We start from the raw sequence: 9,624 nt of genomic DNA on the forward strand, positions 1-9,624 counted from the left end.
GCGAATTGTGCATACACTTTGCCATTTTGAGAAGATTTTTCCAATGTCTTTCTTTGATGTAATGAAATATATGCTTATCCATCTAGCTGAGGAAGCATTGGTTGCTGGGGCTGTCCAATTTAGATAGATGTATCCTATAGAGAGGTTAGTAAAGTTGTAGTTGTAATTTTTATTATATTAACTATTTTCATTAGATTATATTTTAATTATATTACACACAGGTACTTATTAACACTTAAGTGTTATGTGCGTAATCGTGCGCATCCTGAGGCTTCAATTGCCAATGGTCGCTTAATGGAAGAATGCATGACTTTTTACACCCGATATTTGAATGAAGTAGAAACAAAGCTTACTCGTCCAACTCGTAATGATGATGGTGGTAGTGACTATGGTCGTCCTCTTAACAAAGGAGTGAAAATACGTCTAAATGAAGTTACATGGACATAAGTACATAGGCACGTGCTAGTCAACACAGATGCTATTACACCATTTTGAAAGTAAGTGAAAGCACAATTATATTTATTACTTTGAATGCTTCTTAATTCACTTCTTTCTGAACAAATCTCATATTATATAAGTTGATACACAGGGGCTAACTAATAATGAAGTATTTTCTAAAGACATCATTAGTTTGGCTAATGGTCCTGACCAATTTGCACGAAGATATAAAGGTTATGTCATTACTGGCTCCAAATTTCGTACCAAAGAAAGCGAAAAAAATGTAGAACCACTCAAAATTCTGGTGTTGTATTGAAAGCAGACATTATGAGCTATGTTACTGTTAAGGACAAAAGGCCTTGCTTAGGTGATGTCACCTATTATGGAGTGTTGAAAGATGTGGTTGAAATCCGATATACCAATGCCTTGAAATTTGTTTTGTTCAAGTGTGATTGGGTTGATGCAGTTGGTGGAATGAAAGAAGATGAGTTTAGATTCACATTAGTGAATTTTAATCATCTATTATACAAAGATAATGTTGTAGGGGACGAGCCTTTCATTTTAGCACGAGATGCAAAGCAAGTTTGTTATATATAGGATCCAATTGATTCAGATTGGCATGTTGTTGTTAATATGACTGTAAGAGATCTATTCGGTATGCGTTCAAAGGATTCTTCCCACACCCCCAACAATTATGCCTCAAGTAGAGCTCTATGCACCCCAACAATTGGATGAAACTGTATTTATGAATGATGAAGATGTTGGTTAGGTCAGGGAAGGAGTGGATGGAGCAACCGTAGACATAAATGTTGAAGAAGTTGATGATCCTCCTGAAAATGAGATGAAAGAATGCAGGGCCGGCCCTGAGGGTAGCCCGAGTAGGCGGCCACCTAGGGCCCCCAAATTTTTTAATTTTATTTTTTATATAGGGAAGTGTTATTAACACTCCAAAAATCTCATCCTACACTCTTCACAAGTGTATTTTTCTTTCCAAATATAGAAAGTTTGAAATGTAGAATGAGAATTTTAGAGTGCCAATCATAACTTTCTATATATATATATATATATATATAATTTTGTAGTTTGAGTAAAATATCTAAATATGAAATTATAAAAAAAAAATGGAACTAGCCGTGTGTTTTGGGTGGGGAGGGGGGCCCAAAATATATCTTTTTAAATATGTGTGTATATATATAATATATATAAATATATTTTTAGAGTTTGAATTTAATAAAATATTTAAATATAAAATTATATAGTTGTCTTGAAAGTTGAAACTTGGCTGAAAAATGTCTTGGTTGGGGTGAAACGGAAACTTCAGCAACATTTCACCTTTTTTTTTGGGAATTTAACGCACAGAGCAAACTGAGCATTGAGCAAGTTTGCGATGGACCCATTTGCAATGCTTATGAGATCTTGAAGGTGCTTCCGTGGCGTTCAGAGACTAATAAAAGTGATGGTAAGTTGGGTTTTTTTCACTGGATTTTGTAGCTTCCAATTGGGTGTTTGTTGTAATTAACTGGGTGTTCTAATCACTGGCAATTTTTTTTTTACAATGGAAGTGATTTTGGAGGTGAAAAATGAGTTGCTGAAGAGTAACCAAGAGAGTGAAGTTTGGGAAGGGTGGTCTGGAATCCATTGCTGGTTATGCTGTCATTACTGTATTGTAAGTTATTTGTTTTCATCTTCTTATAAGTTCTGCAAATGGCTTTCATGGAATCATGAGAATATGGCAGTTGGTGATTTTATAAATTGTTATCCAACTCTAGCCATGGAATACTAACATTTGGAATATTTATTAATGAAAGAGATTGGTCTAAAAATTGCGAACAGCTTGTATTGCTTCGGTAAAATCATTTGAGGTCACGGTGTGATGTATAGGAAAGGCCTCCATATGTTACCTACTACCGTTAGTTACTGCCATTGTATAATCCCTAAATCTATATGAAAGTGCCATTTTCTTTCATGGATCAATTGTGGCGTACCTGTGTCAGACATGCTTAGGAAGATAACGTCCCGAATATTGTGCTGATACTAAATTTACAAGGACATTCACACATTTCCAATTTGTATACTTGCATGAAAACATACCATGTGAAATTCTAAAATATCTACTAAAATAGAAGTTGAAAAATTGTAGTTATTTTCGATTCTAGGGTTTATGATTTGTTTATTTTAATGTGTATTTTTTATGCGAAATCAAAGAATTTGCTTGTCAAGTGTCTATATTGCAGTTATAAAATTCGAACTTGTGGATGCACTTAATAAAGTGGTTAAATCCCTTCAAGAAGATACATGGATTATGGGTGCACTTAACAAGGTTGGTTACTTTTACTTCCTAACTAGTTTTGGTTCAAGATAATTCAAAGTTTTGATGTTGAATTTTACCATATTTTTTATGCGCCTCATTTTGTGTTGTGTCATTTTTATCAAACTGTTGTGTTGGGTAGTGGGTAAAATTTGAATTTTAGTTTGTTTCTTTGTCAATTTGTTGTTTACAAAATATTGAGTTGATTGTTGATTGTGGGGTTGTGATTTCCTAATTGAAAAAGAGTTGGTTATCATGCCTCCTATTAGAAATAGTAAGCCTACTAACAAAAATAGAAAGTATCTCTATGGGTCTCAAAAAAGAAGAAACAAGGAAAAGGAAGAAGCATTAATAAAGTCTCAGGCTGGATCTCTTAGTAAGTTTTTCAAGAAACAAGATGATATTTCAGTGAATGAGGAATAAGGGAATCATGACAGTAATGGGGAGAAAGATGATTTCACAATTGAGATTGATAACGAAGAGCAAGATGAGCAATATGAGCCTCTATCTGACGATGGTAGTAAAGAGCAAGAAGATGAACCTCTGATTGAGACTGACATTGAAGAACATGATCAAACTAATGAGAATGGTAAGGATATTGAAATTGTCTTTCCTTTGAATATTGATGATCCAGGGAATTGGGATAAGATTGATCAAAATCTTAGGGACATGTTAGTGAAAAAAGGTCCTAAAAGAATTGATGATGTTGCATTTCCGAAAGATAATTCAGGTAGGCATTTTTCTTTTGTACATTACATTAGAAAATTGCCTAATGGGGAGACGCAAGATAGGAAATGGCTAGTGTACTCATGTTCTTTATAGTATTTTGTTTTTGTTGCAAGTTATTCAAGCAAATTGGAATCAAGACTTACCTGGATAATGAGGGTTTGAAAGATTGGAAGAATATTGGTCACAGGCTTACAACTCATGAAACTAGCAAGGAACACATTCACTACATGAGTAAATGGATTGAATTGGAAAGAAGATTGCAAAAATGTAAAACAATTGATGAAAGTGTGCAACAACAAATCAGCAAAGAGAAAGAGCATTGGAGACAAGTGTTATGGAGGCAATGAGAAGATTGTATGTGAAAAGACTTGCAAAAGTTACTTTGGCATTTCGTGGAGACAATGAGAAGCTGTATGAAGAGAATAATGGAATTTTTTTAAATGTGATTGAAATGATTGCTGAATTTGATCCTACAATGCAAGAGCACATTCGGCTTATTGATACACATAAGACTCATTACCATTATCTTGGTCACAAGATTCAAAATGAATTGACACAATTGTTGGCAAGTAAGGTCAAAAGTGAAATCATAGCAAGAATTCGAGAAGCAAAGTCTTTTTCAGTGATACTTGATTGCACTCCGGATGCTAGTCACGAAGATCAAATGTCTCTTATAATAAGCTGTGTGGATGTTACAAAAACTCCAATAAAGGTTGAAGAATTCTTTTTAGAATTTCTGAATGTACATGACTCAACAGGGTGTGCACTGTTTGATGTGCTTTTCGGTGCATTGAGCAATCTTAAACTTGATGTTGATGACATAAGGGGACAAGGTTATGACAACGGTTCAAATATGAAAGGCAAAAATAAATGCGTGAAAAGCAGAGTACTTGAAATAAATCCTAGAGCATTCTACACTCCATGTGGCTGTCATAGCCTTAATCTTGCACTTTGTGATATGGTCAATTGTTGTCCTAAAACTATGTCTTTTTTTGGAGTGGTACAATGTATATATACATTATTCTCATCCTCAACAAAGTGATGGAAAGTTTTTACAGATCATGTGCAAGGAAGTCACACTCTCAAACCGTTGTCACAAACTTGTTGGGAAAGTCATATTGAAAGTGTTAAACCCATAAGAGAAAGCACTCAACAGATAAGAGATGCTTTGATTCACTTGGCAAATACTAGTGAAGATCCTAAGTCAAAGAGTGAAGCCGAATCCCTAGCAATCCATGAGTTGGAGAATTTTGAGTTCTTGTTAGGTAGGGTTATTTGGCATGAATTGTTGTTTGCTATTAATACTATTAGCAAAACTCTTCAAAAAGAAGATATGCATATTGATGTTACTATTGATCAATTGAAAGGGTTTATATCTGTTCTTGATCAGTATAGAGAAACTGGATTTGAAGAGGCAATGAATGAAGCTAAGAAAATAGCAAGTGAGATGGAGATTGAGCCTGTTTTTCGTGAGAAATGCATCATTCGAAGAAAGAAACAGTTTGATGAGAGTGCTAGTGAAGTGGCAACACAATCAGCAATTGAAGCTTTTAGAGTTGATTACTTCATTTATATAGTTGATTAAGCTCGTACTTCACTTCATATCAGGTTTGAACAATGTCATAAATATGAAGAAACTTTTGGGCTTTTGTTTACTTTGAAGAAGTTAAAAGATGTAGACAATGATAGCTTGAAGAGTTTTTGTATCAATCTTAAAGAATTTCTGAAACATGGTGAGCATTCTGATATTGATGGAAAATACTTATTTATAGAGCTAAAAATCTTAAGAGAAACTTTGCCGAAGGAAATAAATCGAGCAATGGAAGTGCTAAAATATATAAGACAAAAGGATGGTTGTTTCCCAAATGCATGGGTTGCTTATCGTATTTTGTTAACCATACCAGTTACAGTTGCCTCTGCAGAAAGAAGTTTCTCAAAATTAAAGTTGATCAAATTGTATCTTCGATCAACTATGTCACAAGAAAGATTGAATGGGTTAGCTATTTTGTCAATTGAAAAAGAATTGGTTGAAAAGTTAGATTATGTAAACTTAATTAATACATTTGCGTCTAAAAACGCGAGACGTATAATATTTAAGTAATGTTTGCATATATTTCTTCTTTGGATATAAGTTCTAATGATTTTTGATGTAGAAACGAACTTTTTCATGTATTTAGCGAAATCTTTTCTTATACATATAAATGTACAATGAGTTGGGTATCAAAGAACTTTAGGGCCCCCACTCGAAGGCTCGCCTAGGGCCCCCAATTTCTCAAGGCCGGCCCTGAAAGAATGATTGGCCATATAGTGTATTAGTAGATCATATTGGAAATTCTTGTTATCGTGTGACATTATTTTGTAAATTCTGATTCTATTAGTTACTTTATTACTTCTAATTGACTATATGTTTTCTATCACTATAATTATGATTATGTTTATCAATGCATGTATATATGTTAGATTAATAATCGTGCACAGGGAGTAACATTTAATAAGGTACTTGGTAGGTACTCGGTTACATATTATGAATTATTTACATCAATCTTTTATGATGGTTCATCATGTGTATATACTAATTTTTTAGTGCGACAGAAAATGGCACCAAAGAGGGGAAGAGGCAAATCAATGGAGGAATTGATTCCCCCATCTCCAATGAGAGCTAAAAAGGGTAGGCCACAAGCACGACCATCTCAACAACGTGGACAAAGTTCGAATTAGCTTCAGTTATCTAGGTCATCTCAACATACCACATTGAATCAAACTCAACAGCAGCCACCGATTACAAGGCGTACACAGTCTCAATTAGAGACACAACTACAATAAAATCCATATGCGTCTAGTCATGAGGGTGAGCCTTTGGTGACTCCATTAGACCAAACAGGTTTGCAATGCTAAAGGACCATTAATTTTTCTAGTTTTTTATTCTATCATTCAAATTATATGTTGCTTATAATGAATAATTTATAGGTGAAAATCAGTATGAAGGTATTAGGAAAGGTCGGGGTGCTACTCTTTCTATCTCATAGTGGGGAACTAGAACAAAAGTTCATATTGATTTTGATTCTAAATGGAAGCCAATCAAAGAAAATGCAACTAGGTTTAGTGGACAACTTGGAATTATAGCAAGAAATGGTCAAAAGATTCCTCTAACATATGTTTCATGGACTGAAATGCATGATCATGTATTAGATGATATTTGGAAAGAAGTCACAGTAAACAACATGCATTTACAAAATTTACTAATTTTACTCAGATGCATAAGTCTTCATTTCATTAATAATTATCATCTAATAATTGCAGGATACCATAGATATCCCTGATGCATATAAACATCATTGCTTGAAGGTTATTGGCAATAAATGGAGGGATGGGAAGTGTCGGGTTAAGCAAAGATAGTATGACGCATACTGGACCGATGAACAACGTTTATCCTTCACTCCTCCTCAAGTCACTACAAATCAATGGAAGACACTAGCAAAGTATTGGGGCCTCCCTAATGTAAAGGTAAATTAGGAAAAATTACATTTTAAGTTTATAATAGTGATGAATTATGGTTGCTTTAAACATGTGTAGGAATATTCCGAGGCAAATAAGGCTAATCATGCACATGGAAGTGCTCCTTATTGGATTGGTCGTACTTCGTTTGCTCAATTGAAACATGAGGTCAGAACACTAGTTTTGCATTTGCAATGAGTAATAAGTTCATTGAGAGTTGTTGATATTATGCAAAAACTGGAGCTGGGTCACTGGAAAATTGTCACATTTTATTTTCTAATAATTTTTTGATCAATTTGCGGCTTAAAATTCATAACTTTTTAGTTCTTTTACACCTTGAATGCACCTTTTTAACAATAACAATGGCACTGTCATACAATCATTCAACCTTAATTTTATGTGACCCATGTGGCTTCTGATGTGATTAATTGGGAGTGTTTGATGGCTAAGTATTGCTTAATTTTCATAAATCAGTTCGAAAGCCTTACGAATTTGTTGCCCGGATCTCTGGGATTTGCTTAGGGTCGGTCTTGTGGCTGTTTGTGTATGAGTTTTATGCTCATAAGACTTTATTTAAAATGTGGAACAAATAGTTACAGATAAACTAGAAATTCACACTGATGAACCACCGTGCATAAAATTCAGATGGTTTCGGAAACCCGTTCCTTCTTAAAGTTGCTTCCAAACAAATCAAACTCTATGGTTTATAGTCATTGCTTCTCAAAACCGCTTCCGTGTAAACCAAACTCTATGTTATGTTTCTAGGTGCATATGTTATTAACGTTTCCTCGATGAATTGTTATTTTGTCTTTGTAAGATTCTCAGAGAACTTAGTAACCTCATCTCAATGAACTGGTGATTTCAAACATATGGTTTCATTTGCTCAATGGAAAGTTTTTATTTTCTCCATTTAACGGTTTTCATTACTAACTCGATTAAACATTGTGTGCTCTTAAGATGAGAGAGAAGGGAGAGAAAACGGATCGGTTGAGCATGTTTATAAAAACAAGAACAAAGAAAACAAAGAATGATGACATAGACCTTTTCGATGAGGAAAGTGGCGGCATTATTGTAAGTATCAGTTATTTATTTATTTTTCAAAGTAAAAACTTTGCATATTCACATCCTTTTGATTAGTTGGGTTGTGCATTATTTTTATCTTTTGGTCATTTGAACTGGTTGGGTCATGTTTTGTAGAATCAATTTAATCAATGCTTGGGAGAAAGGGAAGAGCATGAGCAAGATGAGGATTATCGAGAGGAGGTGTTTACTAGAGTTATGGGACCTGATGCACATGGACGTGTTCGCATGTATGGAACAGGTATAACTCCATCTCATGTGTTTGGTCAAAGTTCACGATCTTCCAATGTTAATGAGGACACCATACAAGAAGAGGTAGAAAGACAATATAAGACTAAGATAGATGATCTTAAGGCTAAGCATGAATATGAAATTGAAGATCTCAGATCCAAGTATAGTGAAGTCAGTTTGAAACACCATCACATGATGACTCATATTGGTTTCCATGTTAACACATCACCAAGCAGAAGTGGACAAGTATATAAATTCGAATGTGATTTTGTTCTCTTTTCAATTTATTAGAATAAATTAGTGTGAAAATTTGAGCAATTTTGATTTCTATTTGTCATTTTGGTGTTAAATATAGGCTCTAAATACATCAAGCCATCTACAAGAAACATATGAGAGTAATGAACAGCAACCTCAGTTAGACCCAGAAGCATAGAAACAATTGCTTTCATAAAAGGTTTGTAAAGAAAACATTATACTAAAGATTAAACTTTTAATTGACACATGTTATTGATGGTAATTCTTATTTTTCAGGTTTGCATGGAGATTGTGATGAAGAGTCTTGATCATAATTAAACTCTTGAACTATGTTGGAGCATATTTGAAAGAAAAAAAATATGTTCATAACTTTTGGGATGAGATTATTTATATTTGACTCTAGTAGGATTGTGTATTGGGATATGTTGATGATGTACTTTCAATGTTATTCGGAATTCTAAAAGCACAGTTCTTTGATTCATATATCATTTTACTTTTGAACTTAGAATGATTGTGAATAAGATTATAAATTGCAACCCAATCTTTCACTGAACAAATATGATTTCCAACTTTGTATTTACAACAAAAAAACTGCAAGGATAAAAGCATTTACGACGTGTCAAACATGTTCCAAATATTTTGTTTAATTCCACAATCAAATCAGTTGCAACGCTAACTATTGTGTCGTAAAGCTGTCGTAAATAAACACAAGTGTCGCAATAAGTTGTGAAAACTTTTGCGACATGGGTTTGTTGCAACACTATCACAAGCGTCGCATGATTGTCGTTAAAACGCATAAACGACGCTTTCATGACTTTACACGACGAGTTTTTAGCATCGTATTTAACAAGTTTTTTTTGTAGTGGTGTATGGCATTCAAGATTCCCCAAATTTAACACAACAGCAACTCTGGTCTCAAAGAATTTAGGAATGCTAATGAGTCTCATTTCCATGAAAGCCAACAATAGTTCCTGTTACATACATAGGAGGTGAAAGCACATGTCCAGAAAACTTAACTCTTCCACTTTCATCTTCCAAAATTAGAATCAAATGGTCATCTGGGTGCACAAAATTATGAAGCTTAACAA

The 9,624-nt window shown here is 34.0% G+C and overlaps 1 long non-coding RNA gene and 1 pseudogene across 1 annotated transcript; both read left to right on the plus strand.

Moving 5' to 3' along the window:
- Positions 1–1,725: 1,725 nt before the first annotated feature.
- LOC114822523 (uncharacterized) lies at positions 1,726–8,984 on the plus strand. The gene is made up of 8 exons (XR_011577712.1): positions 1,726–2,758; positions 6,068–6,356; positions 6,776–6,979; positions 7,049–7,138; positions 7,928–8,041; positions 8,168–8,291; positions 8,637–8,735; positions 8,813–8,984. It is a non-coding gene; the product is annotated as an uncharacterized lncRNA (long non-coding RNA).
- On the plus strand, positions 3,002–5,718 carry LOC139193611 (uncharacterized; annotated as a pseudogene).
- Positions 8,985–9,624: the final 640 nt, after the last annotated feature.

The sequence above is a fragment of the Malus domestica genome, chromosome 17 (assembly GCF_042453785.1).
Source record: "Malus domestica chromosome 17, GDT2T_hap1".
Lineage (NCBI taxonomy): Eukaryota > Viridiplantae > Streptophyta > Magnoliopsida > Rosales > Rosaceae > Malus > Malus domestica.